General features: G+C 33.3%; 1 long non-coding RNA gene across 1 annotated transcript; it reads right to left on the reverse strand.

Annotated features, from left to right (window-relative positions):
• Positions 1-19,033: 19,033 nt before the first annotated feature.
• On the reverse strand, positions 19,034-25,132 carry LOC133862344 (uncharacterized). The gene is made up of 2 exons (XR_009899209.1): positions 24,699-25,132; positions 19,034-19,503 (listed from the first exon to the last, which is right to left on the reverse strand). It is a non-coding gene; the product is annotated as an uncharacterized LOC133862344 (long non-coding RNA).
• Between the last annotated feature and the right edge of the window lie 802 nt (positions 25,133-25,934).

Genomic DNA, 25,934 nt, shown 5'->3' on the forward strand with positions numbered 1-25,934 from the left:
GAGTTTATTTTATTTTATCTGATGTAGGACGGAATTTAATAATATTTTCGGTGCAAACGAAAATAGAAGAGTTGCCAAAAATAATATTGAAGCAGTACCGTTTAATTAGAAGCTTACCTATTCGCAGACAATGGAAGTACAAAAGGAAAGACTTGATCGTCAAGCCAAGACTTTATGTTTTTTTCCTTACTAGGACTAGATTTGCTAGTAGCTTTATTTCTTTCCTTACTAAGATTGGATTTGTTTTATTTCTTTTCCTTTTAGAATAAGTTTTACTTTTACTACTAGAATAAGGTTTACTATTGCTATTAGGAAATGTTTACTTTTACTACTAGGGATAGGTTTACTTTTTCCACAAGTATTTCTCTTCTATAAATAGGCTTACTTATTATGTAAAACTAAGAATCAATTGAATTGTTATAAAATCAGAGAATTCTCTCTCAAATACTCTGCGGAGTTTTATCTTTCTTTTAGCCTGCGGGCTTGTTTTATCTTTTGGGGTAGAAGACAAAGACGCTTCTCCTTGTTCTCCTTGCAGAATCGAAGACGCTGTTCTTTGATTAATTACCTTAGTCTTCCGCTACGTCAGTTGGTATCAAAGCCAGGTTTTTATCCTGATCATGGCCAATCAGCGCAACGGTGACGAACTTCTCCAACAACGCTGTTTGTAGGGGAGGGGCTCTTTTGAGAGCCAAACTCATGGGGTATCCGAGCCGGCATTATCCGGATTCGATGGCCAACTTATACTACAATAACAACTTCTATAATGACGTTGTTCGTGACAGGGAGGCTCTTTGGAGAGTCGATTTCCAAAAGTTCCAGCAGACGATGCGACAAGAGATGCAACAAGAGATGCGCCAGATGTGGGAGATGATAGATCGCATGCACATAAGTCCTAATCGTAGTCACATGTACAATGATACCCATGTTAACTATGGGATCCGAGTGAGGCGTACTCGTCACCAACGACTTGCACCCATAAACCAACCACTGGTCTATGAAGATTTTAGTGATGATGATGTAAGTTGCGTTCAACCCGTTTCTAACCATATTTATGAATTTCCAAATAGGAAACCCATATATGAAGATAATGTTAGTTATGATGAAAAAGTGGAGTTGTCGTCAGAGAAACAACATGTGCAACCACAACCATTGGTTCCAACTACTGTACCAGTGGAAGAATATTCACCACAAGCGCAGCTCATCACGATCACCACAGAAATAATTGACAATGGTGATTCCTTTAAAGAAGACAATCAAGTTGAAGGTGACATTAAGAAAAAAATATTTGGAGAAATTATTATAGAAGGAGACAAAAAGGAAACGTCGTGTCTTGGCACTATCTACATAGATTTTTCCAATTATCTTTCTCCGGAAGAGCCGCACGCTATCTATGTAGATTTCTTCAAGTATCTTTCTTTGGAAGAGCCTCGTGTGATTTATCGCAAAGAAAACTCGAGGACGAGTTTTTTTCAAGTGGGGGTGTCTGATGTAGGACGGAATTTAATACTATTATACCACTGGAAGAATATCCACCACAAGCGCAGTCCATCACGATCACGGCAGAAATAAATGACAATGGTGATTCTTTTGAAGAAGACAATCAAGTTGAAGGTGACATTAAGAAAACAATATTTGGAGAAATTATTATGGAAGGAGACGAAAAGGAAAAGTTGTGTCTTGGCACTATTTATGAAGATTTTTCCAAATATCTTTTTCCAGAAGAGCCGCACGCTATCTATGAAGATTTTTCCAAATATCTTTCTTCAGAAGAGTCGTGCGCTATCTATGAAGATTTTTCTAAATATCTTTTTCCAGAAGAGCCGCGTGTGACACATCGCAAAGAAAACTCGAGGACGAGTTTTTTTCAAGTGGGGGTGTCTGATGTAGGACGGAATTTAATAATATTTTCGGTGCAAACGAAAATAGAAGAGATGCCAAAAACAATATTGAAGTAGAGCCGTTTGATTTTAAGTTTACATGTTTGTAGACAATGGAAATACAAAAGGAAAGACTTGATCGTCAAACCAAGAGTTTATTTTATTTTATTTCCTTATTAGAATTAAGACTTTATTTCCTTTACTTATTAGGACTAGATTTGCTTTATTTATTTGATTTCCTTTTAGAATAAGTTTTACTTTTACTACTAGGATAAGATTTACTATTGTTATTAGAATAAGGTTTACTATTACTATTAGGATTATGATTACTTTCTCTACACGTATTTCTCTTCTATAAATAAGCGTGCTTATTATGTAAAAAAAGAATCAATTGAATTGTTATAAAATCAAAGAATTCTCTCTCAAATACTCTGCGGAGTTTTATCTTTCTTTTAGCCTGCGGGCTTGTTTTATCTTTTGGGGTAGAAGACGAAGACGCTTCTCTTTGCAGAATCGAAGACGCTGTTGTTTGATTAGTTACCTTAGTCTTCCGCTACGTCAAATAGCCAGGGGGCGGCCACCCCCAGGGTCCCCACACCACCCTCATAGCCATATGTGGCTGGTTGACCACCCGCCACAGTTAAGGGGGGGTGGGGTTTCCTTTTTTTCCTTTTTTTTTTGAAAAAAAATTGAAAGAAAATAAAAAATAATGGTTTTTTTTTTTTTTTTTTTTTTTTTTTTTTTCTGAAAAATCTAGTTTATTCCCATTGGAATAGCTATTCTTCTCATTTTTTAAAGGAATAGCTATTCCTCTTCGTAAGGGAATATAAATTCCAATGGAAATAACTATTCCAAAGAATATATCCCTACCAAATATAAAAATGACTATTCCTATGGAATAGTAATTCCATTCAAATACATTAACAAACTCAAAACACAAAGTTATTATTTTTAAATATTTTTCACACCTTGTACGAATATTTGACAAACACAAATGTTTAACTTTTACGGTGGTAAGACTTAACTTATTATTTTAAAATTTTAAAAAATTAGAGTGATTGTGTGGCGACCCAAAATAGAGGAGACATCGGGTGGCTATGCGGTCATCTCTGTCTTGATTAAAGGTGGCATCCGGCCACTAAAATAATAGGTTATATGTATTTGCCACATAGCTACCCCGATCTACCATCTCTTCTACTAAGGATGGCAATACAAAAAACTTTCTCTCTCTGTATATATAAGGATTCAATTTTGAATCTACTTTAGTTTTCTCAAAATAGGCAAGTCTACTTCATATAAAATATTTTCTCAAATATGAACCCCACTAAAATTCACTTTTATATCACATTAATATATATATATATATATATATATATATAAAGACATATATATAAGGGAACATAATCAATTGGAGAGGATTCTAGTCCATATATAAGTCGGTGGCCACATGGAAAAGTGTAGCTACCATTAATATTTTTAGTTATTTCTTTTACGGACTAATGCTATAAATTTCGAAAAAACAATAGCTAGAAAATGTGTTTTTTCTTCAAACGAATTGTAGAAATAATATCTCAGAAAAAAATAAAATAAAATTGTAGAAGGCATATATGCAATTGACCATAATAGCCTTTTAACTTTCATTCGAGAAATGTTAATGGGTCATTCGTCTCATTCTCTCATCGGACTCGGCCTTTGAATCCTTCACGTTTGGAAATTACAGAGTAAATGTACATGCTCCCTACAAGATTATGTGTACTATTAGCTATAAAATATTTACGAAGCTTAATGATAAGTTTACATCAAAATTGGCGAAAAGTATTGGAAAGAAAAGGTGCACACATTAGCACAAAGGATGATGCATGCCCCAGCCATAATAGAAAATAAATTCTTCTTTTTTTCTTCTTTTTTTTTTCTTTGTCTGAATAAATGAAAAAAGGAAATAAACGTGTTAATATATATATATATATAAAACTTGACTTACAGACTTACAGACTTACAGTTACATGTTTCTTGTTCTTGGGTGATGATGGCTCTTTACCACGAATTTTCACTTGGATTACTCGCAGTCATCTTTGCCAGACACCACGTGCGGATCACATTATTGCCTTTCACGTGCATTCTCGTTTTCTACTTTTCTCATCTGCCAACTTTATCTTTCCAAAGTTCACATGCCCGTGCCCATGCCTCCCATCGGAGAGAGGGAAAAAGAGTAATTTCTCATTGCAGAGAATGTCTTCCTCGGAAGAGGATGGCCTCTAATTTGGTCGCCTTAATTTGACTGCAATTCAAACACTTCATATAAAAGAGATTGTTGTGGAGTACACTTGCTTTAGACAGCTAATTAAGGTGCGAATTCACTGCCCACAGTAAATAGGTCCCACGACCTTCTTCTTCTTTTTTAAATTGAAATTCGAACAATTTAACTGCAAGGGATTCAAATCTGTTATTCCTTAAGATCTTCTAATATATATATCATTAGTTTAGATTCTAAAATATTTTTAACTTTTACATTTGCTATATATATATATATATATATAATAAAATCTAAATTGTTTGGAAAATGATTGGTGGGGACAGTTTGCCATCCCCCACCCGTCGTTTTTTATTAAAATAATATTTTTTTAATAAGAAAGTGATCATTGATGTCAAATTAGTGGTCACTTTTTTAATAAAAAATATTTTTTTCATAAAAAATAATGGACACTTTTCCCGTCCCTTGTGAATCACTTCTCCAATTATTTAACATAAAAAAAATAATTAAAAATGAAAAACTTTTCAAAAGTAAAACACCTAAATCCTAAATGATAAATTTTTCATTCAAATTGGCCAATATAAGTTATTAGAGCATATAATTTTTATATGCATTTTTTTTTTATATATAAAATTAACATGGCATGTAATTCTCACTTAATCTAAAAATAGATATCAATTTAATAGACATTTTGATCTTGAAAAAACATCTAACTAAAAGTTATTTCATGATTCGAATTTAATATTATGGCATTTAACAGTATAAATGATATCACATTATTTAAATTTTTTAAATGACGTCTTAATATATTTATTATATAATATCATCTCCATTGTTAAATATATAATCGCTTTAAATTAGTACAAAAATAATTCTTGAAATGAAGACGTTGCTATTCCCTCCTACAGATGGAAAAGCATATTCCATATTCCATAGATCGAACCCATTAAAGAATAAGGCATTTGCTTTCTTTATAAAAAACGAAGGGCTCCCCACGATGTCTATGTGGCCCAATAATCCTCCTTAGTTATTGTAACAACCACATTACGACCCTAACCAAAACAAATAAACAAACAGATGCCACGTTGAGCTCAAAAAAAAAAAAAAAAAAAACAGAGGCCACGTACACCGAGCCACTCGTGCGGGTGGCCACACATGCTAATCATTGCGACCATATGCCTGAACCGATATCCTCCGCGTGGCAGGACAACACGTGTGGTTGACAAGACTTGTGCTGTGGAAAATTTATTGCGCACCAACCATGTGCTTTTAGACCTTTTGGCGTTCTTTAGCGTAGGCCTGGAAACGTCCTTTACTGCCCGATTTGATTAGACTGGGATTTGCAGATTACAGCCTGAAAAGTCAAGCAAAAGATCTTTAATGAGACAAAAGCTTTCAGATTTTACCACAGTAACCTTGCCCTTGTCCCCGATTGGAGCCACATCCGATACTGCTCGAGTAAAATCTATCACTTCGTTGACTTGGATTACTCATCTTTTACTGTTAGTGACCCCTAAATGCGTTACAAAACACTAATCATTGTATGACATCTCATGATTGATGTGTGCCGGGGCCAAGACTAATCAACTAATTTATTGAAAACTAATACATACACCACCCAGTATAATTTTGCCTTTAAATAATTTAGAAAAAAATTCATACATTTTTCCTCAAACTATTATTATACTGTTTAAATTATTAATGGTGCGTTTAGTTCGTAGTGATATTCAATATTTGAACCGGATTTTTATTCAAAAACCCATACCCGGATTCAAGTTGAATAAAACCCATGAGTCATTTGAATAAAGTTTGAATAGTTTGAATAAACCCATCATATATTTTTTTTAATTATTTTTTACCATACCAATCATTATACACAACTTTTCATATAATCCAATCATTTTCAATCATTTTATACTATTATAAAACTCTTTTTTAAAACCCATCATATATTTTTTATTATTATTTTTTACCATACCAATCATTATACACAACTTTTCATACAATCCAATCATTTCCAATCATTTTATACTATTATAAAACACATTTTTCCAATCTTCCAAATTCAACACCCAAACACATATTCAAAAGAATCTAAATTATATTCAATATCCAAACACATTTTCATTGCCTTAAAATCCGTGATCAGATTTTAAATATTATTCATATTCGAAATATTCGATACTCAAACGCACCATAATTGTGTCAATATTTCTTCTAAATTATAAAAATAATTATCAATATCCTTAAAGCCAATAAAAAAAACAAAAATAACCCTAAAGAAGTTTCAATGAGATAAATATATCTTTATAAACTTAAAAAAAATATTTTTTTTAAAAATAATGTAATTTTTTTTTTTGAAAGATTGAAAAAAAAAATCATAAAATGAGAAAAATAAAAATCCAAGAGGATGTCCCAAACTAAAAATTAAATAAAATATTTAAAAATATTTATTGTTCAGTAAAAAATAATTAAACGTCCAACAAATATGGTTTTCTTACTTTTATTTTAAGTACTAACATGATAAGATAATCACATGCTACTCCCAAAATATAAATTAAAGAAACTGATGTGAATTTTTTTTTTTAAAAAAAAAAAAAAATTAAAAGCTTTTGAATGTAATCTAAAAATACAAGGACAAGTCAATAAAATTGTAAGCTAAAGCATGATAGGAGTAATGTTAAGGCTTTCTTAAGATTTTAAAGATTAATTAAATTGATATAATCCTTATCCCAAAAAAAGTGAAACAAAATTTAGTGTCGAAATAAAATTTAACACAATTTCTAGCTCAAACAAAATTGTAATTTGACCAATATATATATATATATATAATTATCATGTCACGTGGCTTTTGAAATGATCGAACCTAGATCATATGCAAGTAACATTTTGTTATTCAACACAATACGAGATGGGGGTGCATCTCTATTTTATTTTTCTATAACCTTCTATCCTGCTTGAACAATCATTTTATGAAGTATCAATTAGTCGCTTTTAATTGCAAAACCTTTTTTTTTTTTTTTTTTTTGGTGGAGGAAGTTAGAAATTGAAAATTACAAACTAAAGTGTAAGTGAGAATGAAAAAGTAAGGGGCAGGAAGGAGGGAAAAACTGCTGAATATTTATCATCACAGGTACGTAAGATACATAACGAGCTAAATAAGGTGTTAAACGGGCTAGGAGTCTAGGACTGGATGCAATTAGCTTTTTGTATAGATAATAATGTAAGAAGGTAGGTGAGTTCTGCACCTATTCGCACGGAATGTGATTAATTCCTTCCATTTTATTTTATCAATAAAAATTCTCATACAATTCATTCATCACAAAAACAAAACAATTGACAATTGACTCTCAAAAATAAGGATAGAGGGACAACAGCTTCGCTATCAACAAAACTGAAAATACTAGTAGGAGTATCCCCCAGCAAACACAAATCACTCATGATATTAACAGTCTCTTTAGTAAGACAATGAGCTATACAATTGGATTCATTATAAACAAAATTGAAATTACAAGTACGTAAACTTTGCCGCTCAATATGAATACTTTCTAAATTATGGCCTGATCGCGATAGGTAAGGAGAATCTGAATTAATCTCCACAATAACATGGGCTGCATCTTCTTCAAAAATAGCATCTAAAAACTCAGCTTCTTTGGCGAAATAAACGGCTTCCAGAGCAGCTAGAGATTATGCAGTCTTAGCATCCATCTGCAAAGTTTTTGTGAGACTACGAGCTTTCATTTTATGATTTAGAATAGATTTCATAACATCTAGCGGTGTATATAATATTTTTTTTTTGGATGAATAGTGTATATGATTCTTATATCACAATTTTAAAATAATGTACCACCATGTATAATGTGAGTCTGTGAGATGCTATGAAATCTAACTTGAATTATAAAATAATTCATCTCAAAAACGAAGATAATTTTTTTTTTCTTTTCTCGGTCATGTGTCGGATCCTGTTCGTATTGTTCAAACATCTACACAAAAAAGTGTGAAGCCCACCTATTCTCTGTATTAGCTGCCCTTATTATACTGCGCCCTATCCAAATCAGTGGTAAGCAAAACAAGCCCACTCCTTGAAAAAGCAGACAACAACACAGTAAAAAAAAGAAGAAGAAGAAAAAAAAAAAAAAAAAAAAAAAAAGGAAATTTGTGTAATTACAATTAACTCCAACATTGGCAATCAGATGTTTTTTATTCCGTTTGTAGGAAAGGACAAGTACGCAACTACGCATGCCATGGCGACAGAGTGTGTACGGATAAATATAAATATGTTTCAGTATGGTGTAAGACCCCTTGATAGGAGAGCCGGAGACTGTAGAGGACGAACATGCTTCTTGCCGGGTTGACCTCATCATTATTTTTGCCAACTGATCGAATTCAATCTCATGCTTTGTTCGTACCATCTCAGATTCAAAAAATCTCTTACCATTTCTTTGGTGCTTCTTTTCTTGCTGCGGTGCTCCTTGTTACAGTAGGTGCAGTGTTGGCTGATTTTTTATTTTTTATTTTTTTTTGTTTTTTTGGCTTTGCCGCTTCGTACGGTCAGTGCAGCCACTTTAATGGGTTGGAATTTTTTTTTTTTTAATTTTATTGTTTTTATTTTTATTTTAATTCTATTGTAATTGCTTTGGAACTGTTGTTGAGTTGCTTGCCCATTTATTTATCTTTGTCTTCTCTTCGGAAGCTTTAATTACTAGAAAGATACGTGTGCCTCCCTAGCTAAGGAAGCTTATGCCCGGTTTGAAATTTATTTTCTACTCTCTTTTGGATTTTCTTTTTAATGATTAAAAAATAGGATTAATATAATATAAAGTTGAAATAATTTATATGGAAAAGTGAAAAAAAAAAAAATATTGTAGTAAGTTTTTTATTTAAAAAGTAATAAAAAAGTGTTGATGTGATATAAAAAGTGAAAAAAAATTAAAAATGTTTTGAAATTGATTTTTTTTTTTTTTTTAAAGGAGTGAAAAGAAGGGAAAGAAGGGAAAATGTGGATTTCAAACGGGTTCTTCTTTCTGGAGCTATTCATCAAGACAACGTAGACCTGGAAAAGTTAACGAAGCAACAGTTCAAAACAGGAGACTGAGGGTTTGTATGTTTTTTTATTAAAAAATAATAATAATTTTCTAGCAACAACATGGGAAGGGGAAAAGGGGCTTTTCTTATGGTGCTTGTAACATGTTAAAGTAAATTTTGAGTCGGTCGTGACAAATGAAAAGCTTTCGATGATCGAGTTAGTAGAGCATTTTTTTAGAGAGGAAACTAAACAAATTAAGTGCTCTACTAAAAAAATGTTTTACTGTTTGTTTTTCTCTCCTAAGAAGTGCTCTACTGGCTCAAGTTTTAGAAGTTTTTTGACTACTTCTTTGCGGCATGTGTCAACCTAATAGCTTTTCCTTTGTTTTGCAAAGTAACATCTGCCGGCCAGTTCAATGGTTCCAAATTTTGCTTTAACAATTGGCACTGTATATGCTGAATCGCCCCATCTATCTTCTTTGAAGAGAAGTTTTGTTTCAAAACCCTATTCAAACAAGAGAAGTATGTCATGCTAATGTGCTTCGGGTGATCTACATCTGCTCGATCAAGGTCAGGCGTTGACGAGTACATTAAATTATTTATGTGGCTGAGAGCCCTCACAGCTTAGACACAACGTCGCAATTATCAAGGACATACTTTATTACTGAGCTAATATCCCGTCGGCTAGGAAAGTCAGAAAATTTGCTTGAACATAACACAATACTGAGAGACTTTCTATCAAAAAGAAAAGGCTGATGCAGAAAAAGGAGAAGCTATTCATCATTATGAAAACAAACTGTAACAAAAGTTGGCATCATTCATAATCATATTTAGCAATCCATACGTGTTTAGAGAGCAAAGATATTGCAATTATTTAGGTTTGAAGTCTCGAAATATTCCACATGATCGATTTGCCAACTCGGTAAGTGCTGTTTTATTTTTCAGAGACGTGCACTTACAGCTTGCCATTGATGAGCCCACTCGACAACATTTTGCAAGATATTGACATTTATTTGTTCTGTATCTTTCGGTCTTTCCCATTGACGCATGTTAAGCCAAACCAGATTTGGCTGCTTTTTGTTGACTAAATATAATAAGAAAGCTCCAAGAATATGGAACACATATTTTTCATTTTATAAGTGAGATTGTATTAATATATAAAAGAAAAGATAATAACAAAAAGAGGCTAGGGGATGAGATATTCCACGTACGTAGATTCTAATACAAACATCACATGTTAAGATAGAACTTAATAACATTTGAGAATTGACAACACAAATGGTACCATCTAATAATTTATTGGCCCATGCCAAGGTCCCAATTAAAAAGACGTACATTTGAGAATTGACAAAATAAAACAGTACAATCCGATAATTTATTAGCACATGATCCGAAAAAGAGGTAGTTGAAAATAATGATTTTTAGCACCGTCTAATAAATTCTCTTCATTTCAATTGAAGATGAACCACTTTATAATATAGACTAAATTTTACAGTATTTAACTATATATATATATATATATAATCTAATTCTTAAATAATGTAGCATTACGTACGTACATAATTAAATTATATAAAATAGTTTTTTCTGGAGGGTTCAAACATGCAATAAAATAGCAGGAAAACTTGACAACCACGTCATGGAATACGTATTTGGATATAGCCGATTGAGGGCTCCGAATGGCGAATATAATTACGAAAGAGATCGAAGGCAAACAAAAACAAAAAGCTTTTGATCAGGAGAAGAAGCAAAGTGTTAAGCTGGATTACACTGCCAAGTCTGCAACCAAAAAAGAAAAAGTTGGAAGAAAGAAATGATTGTGCAAACCAAGGGGACCTCAATCATTGCTCACGCGCGAGTTTGGCTGAAAACGTGGCCGCACGATGCTCCAAGAATTCTCAGCCATTGTTAGCCAAATGATGGCACCTTGGGGCTATGCTTTCAAGTCACAATCTTTGACCAGTTCTTACCCCTTTGTTTTTTTTTTTTTTTTTTTCTCGTAGTTCCTCTCTCTCTCTCTCTCTAAAGCTCATTTAATTTGTAGCAAGTTAAAATTTGGATGGGAGTTGTAAATGATGATGATGTTTCTGAGAATGAATAATACTTCTTGTCCTCCATCTCATGGCTTATAATGAATGAGATAATGCTGTTTGGAAGGGTCAATGTTTGCATATGAAACAGGATGTGTTGGTTAAAGTTTGTTAAGTTTGAAATTTTTTTTTAGTAATAGTAAGAAGTGAATGATGTGATAAAAAGTATGAAAAAGTAAAAAATTTTAAATTGTAATGAATTTTTTTATTTGAATATATAATAATAAAAAATTATTGATGGGATATAAAAAATAAAAACAATTAAAATGTTTTGAAGTTAATTATTTGTTACAAAAATAAAATATCTTTGATTTCTATATCAGTCACCCTAGCAAGATTGTGACTGCAATCTTGTCCTTGTTTAGATTATAATATAATCTGGAATAATTAGATGCCAACAAACATTTATATGAAAACATATCGGTATAATCTAAACATCATCATTCAATCGGTAATCAAGCTAGTACTATTTTTTTTTAAAAAAATATAATATAATGCGAAATATAAAAATAGACAAAGAACTACGTGGTACAAGATAAAGTCTAAAGAGCTGCATTTTACTCTTATTTCTTCAAGTGATGTTAACAATATAACAGGATTCTATTTATAATTAGGTAATAGTCTTCAACTGTTGCTAGGTCATAGCCTTCAACTGTGACTATGTGATAGTCTTCGATCAACTAGAACTTGAATATTTCTTAAACTCTTAATATACTCTAACATTGTTGGCATCTCATTTAATACTCTTCAGCTATAGCAATAATTTTATAATTGACATAGGAAGAGAGGGGAATGAGGCAGTGATAAAAAAAAAAATTGACACGATCTACGAATATAACACAAACAATGCACCAAATTAATGAGTTAAGATTTAGTGTAATATGATTCGGGCCAAACCAATTAGGCACTATTAATAAATGGGTTAATTTCGGGTCCACCCGATTAACCCGTAATTGACACGCATAACCAATATAAATTTAAATTACATTTTAACTCCATTTACTTCCCATTTGTTAGTAATTAATATTGAGGCTTAGTGAGGTGGCTTTATCATGTTATTGTTCAAATGTAATCTTATTTTCTTTATTGTTATTTGTTTGTTTATGTAATTAAATTTTATTGGAGTGTAATATTATTTTTTTGATTAGATATTGCACGAGAAGTTCGGTTATGTTTGTTAATTATGATTAAGGATAATTGGATATCGATTGTTAAAATTTAAATTGGTTGTCATGAATCTAATTGTGACAGAGTATTATAATTAATATAATTTATGCTCATAAGATATGAAATTGTTTTAAAATCAAGTCATACCAAGTATTTAGTTTAATTTAAACCATTTATATTAAACAGGTCAAAACGGGTTGAATTGAATCGTATTTAGATCAATCCAACACGATCGGTTTATTAAACAAATTATATGAATCGTATTGTATCACTAGTTTATTTACTTTTTATATTTCCTAAAATGAAATCATCGTGATGAGTCGATGACTTTCCCTGTTAAACTCAAACCAAATCTCCGATCCCACGATTCTCTGATGATAGAAAATTATTGGTAGTTGTTTCAAGAAAATTAGAACATAAAAAAAAGGTTAATTAGCACGGCTGCACGATATTTTTTTAATGTTGGATTTGCATTTTTGTGCAGTTAAAAAATGAAAGCGGCAGGACATGTTTTTTTTTTATTATTTTTTTTTAATTATTTTATTTTATTTTGTTGATGATACAATTGGAAAAATAAAAATGATTGCTTCTTAATGTTTTAGTAATGGAGGAGAACTGAACCCACTAAACAATATAATTCTCTTTAATATCCAGAGAGCATGGAGCATCAAAATAATCAGGGCAAGTTGCAACGGTCAATAGATTTCCGTCATGAGATTCATCAATTTCATCAACACCTACCCCGTAAGGGAGAAGGATCCTCTCCATTTCAGAGCATCTATTTACTCAGTAATCAAGCTAGCATTTTAATTGAAATGAAGATGATCCGTTTCTTTCCTAAGGTGTTAAATAATATTTTAACACATTATTTTTTGTATGTGATTTCAAAATTTTTTTCAACAAATAAGACTCATCACGTGAAATATTGAAGTGAAATTAACTTCTTAAATATAACCATGAAAAATGTATATGATGATATTATTTGCAAATCATAGCCAAGGTTATGACCTAGTTAACTTCCTCTAAGGAGAGTTCTCAGAGATGGAAGAAACCTCATAAAGGGATGGTTGAAATTAATTGGCACGCATCTCTTAATAAACTGGATAAAAAGATGGGTGTGAGGCTTATAATTAGAGACGTTGAGGGTTTTTTCTTTTGGCAACTATGTAACACGGTTCCTCTTATTATTGATCCGACAATAGCTGGGGCGGTGGCGGCTTGGAAGGCAACATAATTTTGCAGAGTTTTGGGGCTCCAACGGGTAATATTTGTCAAGGCCTCAAGGGTGACGTAGTATTGGAAATTGTACATACTTTGCGTCAAGTTTACGATAGAAGTAAACTTGTTAGAATCGGTATGATCAATTGATCGATAATATACAAACTATATTAAATGGTCTCCAATCATGGTATGTAGGTCATATAAAAAATGGAAGTGAATGAAGCAAGCTGATGATTCGGCAAAAATAGCTTTTTACCAATTTTTAGACTGAATGTCGATAGAAGATAGTCTTATTTTTGTATTGTACTTACTAGTAAGATGAAAGCATGAAGTTTCCTTAAATAAAAAAGAAAAAAAAAAAGAAAAAAGAAAAAAAGAAGAAGAGAGAAGTTAACTTCCTCCTAGACTCCAACCGAAAAAGAAAGGGTTGACCAACACAGTTGTGGTTGAAATAATCTGAAGAAAATATAGTTTACTTAAGTGGAAATCATTACAAGAATGAGAAATCTAAGAAAAGAATAATTTTTAAAAAACTTAACTTATTTCTATTTTTCTTTATTCTTATGACAACCTAACAAAAGTTTTTTTTTTTTAATAATTTAAACATGTCGGCCAAGTTACGAGTGATAAATTATTATTATTTAACCTTTTAAAATATGTTTTGATGTGTGCCAGCTTGATACAAGACCTAAGACCTTCAAAGTTTTAAAATGAAAGCAGGTTCCTGTTAAGCGTAGACACGTATGAATTATGTAAAGAAAGAGTACGTGTTATTCTTCGCACCTATTTGCCGTCAGCTGATGTAGAGTCTTTTAAGTGACTCCTCATGCTAGTCACTTAAAAAAGAAAAGAAAAGAAAAACACTTAAAACATACAACGTTAGCCAGTGTAAAATCAAAGTGATAAATGAGTATGAAAAGTAGCGTCACTTTTATTTAAAATTCAGTCTAACCACTTGTTTTTCCACCTCATGTATAATTCAATGTATAATACAGTTTTCTCACCGCTGTAGGTAATTTATCAATTGAAATAATATTATTTTTTACACTCATGTTACACCGGTTAACGTTGCTTGTTTTAAGTGACTTATAGTTTTTTTATATAATGGTTGACATGAGAATTATTTACGAGATGTGCTATACATCCTTCCATGATCGATCCTTCTCCCATCCTCATACTTTTTAAAATCACCATAAGATCTGTGAGGTCAAGTATGAAATATATATGAACATACCCCACAGATTCAATGATAATTTTAAAAAGTGAGAAGATGAGAGAAGGATCGTGGGAGGAAATAAATCATTTCCCATTATTTAAAACACACAACGTTAACCGATGTGACATGAGTATAATAAATTGGTGTCAAGAGTAGCATTGCTCTTTATAAATATACTCTAACCATTAACATATACATATATGTGCAATAATTACAAAGTGATAAATTATTCCAGTGTAATTAAAATGAAGGGATATTTATTATTGCCCCTTGTACATGGGATTTTTCTACTTGAGGCGTTTCGGGCTTCCTACTTGGGTTTCTTCTTCTTCTTTCTTTCAGACCAACCACTTCAGATGGATTCAATACTCATAGCTTTCTTTTGCCGAGTTTATAAAATCTTTTTTACATCAAAAGAGAGTATATAAAGCGGAAATATTGAGCACAAAGGAAATGATCAACCCTGCTTTCAGTTAATTACAAGTGTTTTGAACTAGATTTAATTTATTGATATGAGCTAGCCGTTCAATTTCCTACCTGAGAAGGCTAAAAAAAAATAAAAAATAAAAAATAAAAAGTCTTAAACTTGTTACTAGGGTTGGCTCAAACTAATTAAGGTTCACAAAATTTCGATTTGGAGTTGAGCACAAAGGTACCCACCAGTCACTTGATGGTCATGATTCATGCATAAAGTTGAATTTAGGAAACCAAGATATGGCCCCCGAGCCCCGTTCCGTCCTGGAGTTGAATGGGTTGTATGTTAGGGGCCAAGGCAACATTAGCATCACAGCATAGCGTGCTTCTTAAATATTTGCTACTACAATTAAAAGCTTGCATGATGAGTTAGCATTAGGCAACTAAGATTTAATTAGTCTAGGCTTAGTGGAAGAATATTGATTTGCCGAGAATTTGGGCCTTTTGGAAAATGAAACTGAGTGTTGCCTTGTCTTGTCAACTAAGAAAAGGGCAAGAACAATATTCCCATGGCAACAAGACCTAATGGTTCTTAAGATATTAGATTAAAGAGGTCTTTAAAATAATGATGCTCTTGTTTTGGACATACTATGTAATCATCATCTAAAACCTAATAAGAAGAAAAGAAGAGCTGGCCCTCCAACGTCAATGTGCATAAAGCAACCTAAGTTTTATATAAGTATAATATATAAGGGGTTCCATTCATAACCTACAAAAATCGCTTTCCCTTTTAGATGGAGAATATATAAACTTGATCCATGTAGAGTTATAACTACAAAAGGTGAGTATAAAAACAAATATTTTCTCCAAACTAGATTGAATGGAGTTCCTCCAATCATATCTATTAAATTGACATTTATCCTTAGAGTATATGATTAGCACATGCATGTTTAATAAGATTAACATAGCATGTGAAAAATGTGAGTATAAAAACGAAGTTTTCCTTCAAAATGAGTAAGAGGGAATTCCTTTAACTCAATTTATTAAACTAACATCTATTTTTTGAACACGTAATTTTCACATATTTTTTTAATAGGATTAATAGAAAATATGATTCTCACGTGTATTATAAAAATAAAAATAAAAATGTTTGTAAGAATCACGTACTCTAAGAACAAATATCAATTTAATAGACTGAGTTGTAGGAATTTTCTCTAACCCAATTTGAAGAATTTTTCTCCAACTCAATTTAGAAGAAAACTTTGTCCCCAATACAATGAGTGTCTTTTTCCAACCCAATTTGAAGAAACACTATCCGTTGAAAGAAACACTCATGGTGGCCTGTTTGGGAGAAAACTTTAGGAAAGGTAATACGTCTTGGGGATGGAAATGAATATAGTGTAGAGGGCCACTAGATAAATTATCTTTCGTGATAATTTGTAGGATGACACTTAACCCGAGTACTAAGGCTTTCGGTTCTATTAACATGCCATTCTTTTAGCTATAAAACACAACGATCCTACTGACACCCTTCCACAGGTTAGCACTACCCATCAGTCACTTAAATTGCTAGAAAAAAGAAATTGTATTCTCTAGGGCCAAAGCTGCGGCTCATGTGGACAACATGTTTGATAAAGTTACTTTCTTTCTTGTTCCACTACGTCAACTTTTTTGCACTCAAAGCACATGCCATGCGTCAGTTGTATGCATCGCAGACACCAAACGAATCCTATCATAATGCACCATTAGCATGCAGGATTATATAATTCACATATCCAGCCAGCCTATGAACCCTACAATATCCTACTCCATCCACTCACTATAATACTAACTGTATTTTGCAGCATCCAACTGTCACTAAACCACCATTTAGAGAGAGAAAAAACCTGCAAAAATTCAATACATGCATGTCTACATGAAATGGAGAGAATCTACTTTGCAATCACGATTCTGTTTTGTTGAAAACTTGCACAAATTCAATATATGCATGTCTCGGACAAAATGGAGGAGATCCATTTTTCAGCCAAGATTCTGTTTTATTGCATCTAACGGTGTACATTTAAATAACGTGGCATCATATGCAACATTAAATTTATAAAATCTAATTTTATGGACCATAAATGGAGAGAACCAAAAGCTGTTACGAATTGATGAGGAAACAATTAGAAGGTAACTTGAAGGGACAATACAATCGGCTGGAGACTGTCTCATGAAGCAAAGGTAACTGAGGCAAACTCACTTATCTAAGAGGGAATAAATAAAAAGAAAAGACAGTAAGAATGCATATTCATTTGGAGAGATAAAGCCAAACAGAGAATGCTGGGCTGATTCGTTTTATCTACTTCCAAATAAACCCACGCAATCGGAATTACAACAAAGAAACAAAAACAGTGTTATGCAGCAATCATTTAATCATCTAATATCCAACAGAAGAGGTCCCTGCAGCATTTGTTGGAGGGCCACATACTCATTAATTTAGAGCAATCATGCAACTTGTATGCCACCCACTACAAGCAGTTTTTCATTTTTCTTACTTTTTTTTTCTTCAATTGCTCATGATAACTGAGACTTGAGCCATGTTTAAGAGGAGCAGAACAAAATGGTCCCATCGGGGACCGCGACAGCACTACTAAACCGAGAATAACGAAACCAAGCAAAGCATGCATGTTTTTGGTCTTGCTAAATTCGCTGGTATCTGCTTCTTATAATTCATCCAGTAATCTCCACAAAAAGAAGCATTGGGTTGAAATCAAGTGAGTCACATTAGAAACTGAATTAAATGCAGCAGAAACTGAAAATAATATGATGTGGTACAGATATTATGCAGTCTGTCAACATCCCCCACCCCCCTCTGCAGCGGGCAGTTAATTAAGAACAGTATTTCCTTTTTAAATCAGCAAACAGAGATGACCATGAAAAATGTAGCAAGTCTATCGGCAAAAATCAACAATTTCAATTTCCAAAAACATTAAAAGTAAATGAAAACATTCGAAGTATTCACTGTATTTAGATATTGTTTTCACAAGTTAAAGAAATCTAGAATTCATTTTTTTGGAGAGAGAGAAGAAAGAAAAAGAAAAGAAAAAAAATGTGTTGTGAAAGCTTGCACAAAAGCAAACCCGATTTTAGGCAACAATTACTATAAACTAGATAGTTTTCAATCTAAACCTTGAACTAGCTACACCTTTTTTTCAATCTGTTGCCTTATAATATGTATAAGTCGAATACAATTAGTGAAAGTGCATTACTCGAATAACATAAATGGGATATTACTCATAAAGTAACATAGACCCACATATTCTGATCCGATCATTGAGGAACCTTAATCTAATTTTCACAACATTCATATTTCTTATTTCCCTAGGTAACACAAGTTACACAACCGCTCTGTAAGAATAAAACCTCATCATTGTCCTAGCCTTAGGTACAATAACCAAGATAAAAAGCTTTAGGAAATAAATGCATCAGGAATCAACTCTAACATGCTCAGCAAAAAATATAACAAAATATACGTAGTAAAAAGAATAGAAGAGCCACATAAGATGATAACTTCTGCCTGTATTACAGTCCATTAGGACCCACGCAATACTGGGTTCATATATTTTTTATTTTCTTATAAATTCAAAGTCCCAACTATTAATTTTTAAGATTGTGACACCTCGTGTCTCAAAACCTGAACAGAAAAATATGCAACAATTTGATCCGCACAACATCAAAGCAAAATATTTCTTAGGCCAAATTGGATTTACAAGCCCATGAGGGAAAAATCAATAGAAAGTTGTCTTTTATCTATGCTCAAAATGTATGGTGTTTACATGTGATTGTGTTTGGCAAATTCTCATGCCTTTGTGTGTGGGTTAAAGGACAAAAAAGAATCATACCATCTATCTTGAAAAGCAGCAGGCAAGAGCCGTTTTCACCAAATCGGTACCCAAGTGTCTAATACATTCTAGCGAGAGCAAATGAATCGAAGGTGAGCAATGAGTCATTCCCAGATAAAGCACATGGCTGCATGATTTCACTGCCATAGATGTTCACATGGATAATGGTAACAACAATCTTCCCTCCTTCTTCCTGGCCAGTGCGTGCCTAGATATTCTTAGGCGTACCGGAAGAAAGATACCGAGGCAGATAATCACAAAAGAGAGCCAAAAGTGACTGAAGTACAAGGACACATAGGATGACACCACAAGCACGCTAAACACTAAAGCCCAAAAGATCGCCATGGCGACATCAACCCTGCATGAAGTTAAGAGAACCTTTTACATTGATTGGCATTAAGAATGTAAAGACCTTAAATGCTTTTTAGGCACTGATGATGGGAGAGTCCACTAATCTAGACAATCAACAAAAGTTCTCTTGAGATTTTGTGAATTAAAAATAATAGACAGAAGAATTGAGCAAAAAGGAAATCCAATGATGGAAACAGTCATTCTATCCAAGACCAGAAAAATCAGAAAAAGAATGTTACTACTCAATTCATTAAAAAATGACTCAACAGCCTACAAGCAAAGATAAAATTGTGTAGTCACATCTAATCAAATCCTGTCTGAATTGACTCCCTGTGCAATCACACCCATTCTCCCCTATCTCTCCACATTTTCCTTCATACTCTTACCTATTCCTGACATATTCAAACCAGCTGTGACCTCGGTGGTCTCAGTGTTAGTCACCAAAGAGTTCATTTTAATTGTCAATCAAAGCCAATATTTTGATACAAGTGAAAACTGCTTACAACATGAGGATGCAGTCATTGCTACTAGAATTAAAGAGCCCTTGCAACTCATATCTGTTTGATTAACCATTGATGTCAATCCACTGCAATAATTGCTCATAGTTTAAGGCCCCTTGGTGTTTTTTCTTGACTCAAACTAATCTCAATTGTTTTCCCTACAAAGCTGCTTGGCTCCAACAAAATCAATTTGAAGAGTTTCTGGAAAGCAAGCTCTAATATCTAATAAACACTAACCCTCAAGTTTGTACCAGAGCTAGGTGAAATTCAGCTCAACCAGGCTCATTAACGCTACTATGAGAGTGAAATTTATTTTTGACACCCATACATTTTCAGCGAAAACAACATCACAAAAACTCCTTAAGGAATCAAAATTTTTTTTTTTTTAAAAGTAATTTAATCTGATGGGTGCAACCCTAGTACACAGGAAGTATAGAAGAGAAACCTCTATTCAGTAGAAACAGAAGAACAAAGGTTCAAAAAATTAGAAAAACTAGTCGTCCTCCTTTTTCTTACGCCAATCGCTGCCTTTCTGCTCAAGATGGTAAACCACCTTCCTCAACTGAGAAATGCAGTTGCCCCACCCGCTGCCTCCTCTACTCTCTGGCACAATAATGAAACTACGCTGTCCTCCTACACCGTACTCCCATACCTCCAAATACCTTCCATACCTGCTCGCTCACACTGCGCTACAAACGCTATGCTTCCATCTCTATGAGTTCTCCAGAATTATCTCTGATTATCTCCTTTAATCAATTCCTCCACCGTTTCAACAGCCAAATCACGCTCGACTTACCCAGAATCACCGAACGATAAACTCCTCTACTCCTCTCGACTAACCACACTCCACCAGTCCCAACTTCTAACCAAACCTCAAATGCCTTTGCTTCAACATAAAAATAACCTAAAAATCCATCGAAATTGAATGGAAAATAATGCACTACGAACTTCAGTGACGGTACAGTTTGACCATCAACTTGAGAGAGAGCTCTGCTTTCTTTTCATCATTGATTGCTACATTCATAAGAGTTCAAATTCTTTCTGGCAGAGGACAGACAATTTAACTTCTTAATAGCATCGCACTCATTTGATGAGGTAAATAATAATTAAACTACCTCATATCCAACCTACTGTCCTTACTAGGAGACAATGCTGGAACTAAACGAATGAGAACTATGAGTAACCATATAATTTTCTCCAATCATAAAGAACCTATCTAAATGCACTTGAATGGTCTTGTTATTATTCAACTATTTACCAAAACTTATTTTGCTGGAATCAAAAGAATTATATGAGAAATTAAAATACAAACCGTTTTCCTCTATAAGAGTATTGTTTCAGACGGGTTCATAGAGAGAGAGAGAGAGAGAGAGAGAAAGAGCTCTGTTTTCTTTTCATCATTGATTGCTACATTCATAAGAGTTCAAATTCTTTCTGGCAGAGGACAAACAATTTAACTTCTTAATAGCATCACACTCATTTGATGAGGTAAATAATAATTAAACTACCTCATATCCAACCTACTGTCCTTACTAGGAGACACTGCTGGAACTAAACGAATGATAACTATGAGTAACCATATAATTTTCTCCAATCATAAAGAACCTATCTAAAAGCATTTGGATGGTCTTGTTATTATTCAACTATTTACCAAAACTTATTTTGCTGGAATCAAAAGAATTATATGAGAAATTAAAATACAAACCGTTTTCCTCTATAAGAGTATTGTTCCAGTCGGGTTCATCTTAATTACTGAATGAATAGGTCTATAAAGTTGAGACAAAAAGTACATGGTATTTCAACTTAACAAACTTCTTGCAGGACCGAAAGTTACTTTTGGCATATGGAGGAAAAAAAAAAAAAGATAACAAAAATGCACACAAATTGTCAATTCATCATTTGTTGGAAGACTCAATGCTTAATTTACCTTCCAATTTATTCAGACCAACTAGGTTTTCTAAGAAGTCATAGCAAAATTCAATGTCTTATTTCTAAAAATGTTGTGGGCAGACAGAATGTCTTTCTTGACAGTAGTTAGGGAATCAATAACATTACAATTTTGCAAGTAGAAGTATCCACAACTGACCTGGAAAGGGCTATAAAAAATTACAGCACAAAAACAATTTACAGCATCACCTAAATGGTAGGGATATACAGCCATGCAAAGCCAAAATGGTAATGGCCACACAAACAGTCATGGAAATTTGCAAGGTCAAAACAAAGGAAATGGTCAAAATCTGTTCCAGTAACAAAGATACAAAACATTATAATTGAATTTTAGTTAGAAATGTTTCCAACAAGCATCATACTTCTTATCCTTTTATTTCAAGACCTATAAAATAAGTAATTATTTTTCATCTACAACAATCAACACATGAGATTAATTGAATTTACATGTAAAATCCCTAATTCCATCTCTAGAACTTGGAATAAGTTTTTTTTTTTAATTTTTTTTTCTATGAATAGAACTTGGAATAAGATATATTTGCTTAAGTACTCTGCAACGATGTGAACGACTCTGATTGTGTATGTTGATGATATTGTAGTAACAGGAAATGATGATGAGGAGATACAAAACTTAAAAAATTCTCTTGCAAATGAATTTGAAATAAAAGACGTAGGCAATTTGAAGCATTTTCTGAGCATCATGGTAGTGAGGTTGAAACATGGTATATTTATCTTCCAACAGGAATATATTCTTAATCCTCACAAGGAAACATGGATGCTCGGATGTAATGCTATTGATAATCTAGTGGAGGTGAATGTTAAGTAGGGTGAACATAGTGAGAGTCTGTTGATGGATAAAGGTAGATATCAGTGATTGATTAGCTGATTAATTTATCTGTCTCACACTCGTCCGGACATTGCATATGTTGTTAGTTTGGTGAGTCTATTTATACATTTGACATGTGAGCCTCATATGGAAGCGATTTGTCAAATTCTTCGCTACTTCAAATCCTCACAGCATAAGGACTCTTGTTTTCTCAATTTGATCATTTGAAAATAGAAACCTACACAAATGCATATTGGGTTGGTTCTATCATGGATCAACGGTCCACGTCAAGTTATTGCACCTTTGTGGGAAGAATTTTGGTTACTTGGAGTAGTAAGAAACAATCAATGCTTTGCTAGATCCAGTGAGAAAGAAGAATTTAGAGTCATGGCTCATGTAGTGTGTGAAATGTTATGGTTGAAAATGCTATTAAAGAGCTTGACTATGATTCCAAAGATTCTATGAGAATGTATTGTGACAACAGAGTTGCAATTAATACTGCTTACAATCCAATCCAACATGATCAAACCAAGCATGTTGAAATTGAACAACATTTTATTAAAGAAAAACTATGAGCAGGTATAATCTGCACACCATATGTGCAGAAAGGGGAACAACTTGTGGATATTTTGACAAATGGAGTGTCTATTAGTGTTATTTATTCAGCCTTATACAAATTGGGCATGCGAGACATCTTTGCCTCAGCTTGAGGAGGAGTGTTGAAAATTGAATCCATGATTTGATTGCCTGATTTTGTTCCTATTTATTTCTAATTGTAATTTGCAATAAGTACCTTTCCATAATAGTTTGAAATTCTTTTTTATTTTAAACCATGTAAAACTTATCAAGAATCATAGTGGAATAAAATAGTATTCTTTCCTCCTTGTTCCAAAATTTTCTTCTTCTTCATCTTCCAACTTAATGAAATCAAATCCACCATTTGAGCGCTTTGTAGTCTATACACCAACTTATTTGTGACCAAACGTGAATTCACCAAACCCAAAGCACACATCAATTCCACTTAAAAGCAAGAATTCCTTAATCCATAAAACAGTGAAATCGGAAAATCAGAATCATATCCTGCAAACTAAACACAGCCTCAGCCTCAATCTGTACGAAAAAACTGTCTCATTCTCAATAGCGATGTACGTATCTTTGTCGTTTAAGATTCCAAGCTTGACAGAGCCGCAATTTCCACTAACTTAAATTTATGAAGTCACAATGCTTGATATTAGCATTCAAAAACGATCATGGATATAAGAGTGTGTTTGGCCCCGCAATTTGGCTGGCCAAATGCGCGTTTTTAAACAAAATTCAGAAAGTGTCCCGTTTGGAAAAGCATTTAAAAAATGTGAAAAATCCACGTTTTTGGGCAGCAGGCAAGGGAGTGCCGTTTAAAAACGTGAAAAAATCCACATTTTTTAAAACGCAGGTCAAATCGCTCGCTTTGAAACTACTAAATGAAACGGACACTAAGGCTAGCCTACTTCTCTAGTATTAAGATGCTGTCATAATTAAAATTCTAGCGGCTACATGTTGCCAAGTAAATACCAGTAATTCTACGATAGCCGCTCATTATAGACTATAGCTATTAGCGAATCCCTGCTGAAAAAATCAAACGCAAAGCACTCTACGATAAGTCATGCACGAAGTAGTTTGTTCAGAGCCAATAAGAGATAATAGTTCACAGAGTATGACCAAATTCAGATAACAACGAACCATTAAACGCACAAAAAAAGAAGAAAAGAAGATAAAAGTTCTTCTTGGAATAGCTGAAATAACAGCTTCGAATAAAAAAATAATGAATTCAAATAAGAAAATGCGAGTCAGACAATGGCCGAGATTAAACTGCCAACTCAACATCAAATTACGAAATAAACAAAATAAATAAACATTTATTTTCTTAAATAAAAGAGTAAAGAGAGATACCAGGAAGTGATATGGGGTTTGGGAGAGAAGACAGTGAGAGCGGGACACTTGTGCTGGGATCGGATCTGGTAGTCTCTGAGTTGCTCGGCGAGTTTGGACCGGGTTATCATTTCTCGGATCGGAGGTCTTCTTCTCCGACCTTCAACGGGAGCACGGAATTCACAAGAATTTCACGAGCGGCGAGATTTCCGAGCTGGAATTACGGTTTCTGATAGGCCACACATGACATGCCCGAGTACGAATCGGTACCAAACCCGTTTACAGGAAATTCTGGTTCGAGTATAGCCCTGTTCCGAGATCGAACAACGACCGAGCGAACAGTGAAATTCGTTCGGCTCAGGCCCTCAATGCTCTTCCTTCTCTTTTTCCTTCTCTCTTTATTTTTCCGAAAAATGCACTTACCCCTCCTCGAGCACACCTAATTTGGACCTATCTCGAAGTCAAAGGTATTACGGACACTTACACCCGTTTGGTTAGCGGAATAGACTCATGAAATTAAATGGCTATTCTTATGAATAGTCTTTCTTTTATTTGGTATAAGTCTATTTCTTGGAATAGTTATTCTCATTGGAATACATATTCCTTTACGAAGAGGAATATCTATTTTTCTCCAAAATGAGAGGAATAGCAATACCTTAAAAAGTAAATGGTCGGGGTTGGCCGCGACCACCCCAGATTGGCTTCGGGGGTGGCAGGGCAACCCCCGATGGGTATTTTGGGGGTAGCCAGGCCACCCCCGACTCTTGTTGGACAGCCGACTACCCATGGGTTTTTTTATTATTATTATTAATAATTTGATTTTCTTTTTATTTTTTATTTTTAAAAATGTAGTGTTTTTTTAGTAATTTTGATTAGATTCCAATTAAAATATATTAGTTCTTACCGAACTAAAAAGTAGGAATAATCATTCCCTTCGACTATCATTTTTTTTTGTGTGTACATGTCTTTATTTATTTATTTATTTTTAGATTGTATATGCCTTTAGTAGCATTTGGCGTTAAAATAGAAATATATATATATATATATAGAGTAATGCTACACATCATCCTCTTGTCCTCCTTTTATCCTCCCAAAATTGATGTGGCTCTTAAAATCACCATTGAATTAAAATTCAATAATGATCTATCATAAATTCAATGGTGATTTTAAGAGCCACATCAAATTTAGAAGGACAAAAAGAGGACAAAGGGATGATGTGTAGCATTACTATATGTACCTATGTATGCAAATCTTTTA

The sequence above is a fragment of the Alnus glutinosa genome, chromosome 3, assembly GCF_958979055.1.
Source record: "Alnus glutinosa chromosome 3, dhAlnGlut1.1, whole genome shotgun sequence".
Classification (NCBI taxonomy): Eukaryota; Viridiplantae; Streptophyta; class Magnoliopsida; order Fagales; family Betulaceae; genus Alnus; species Alnus glutinosa.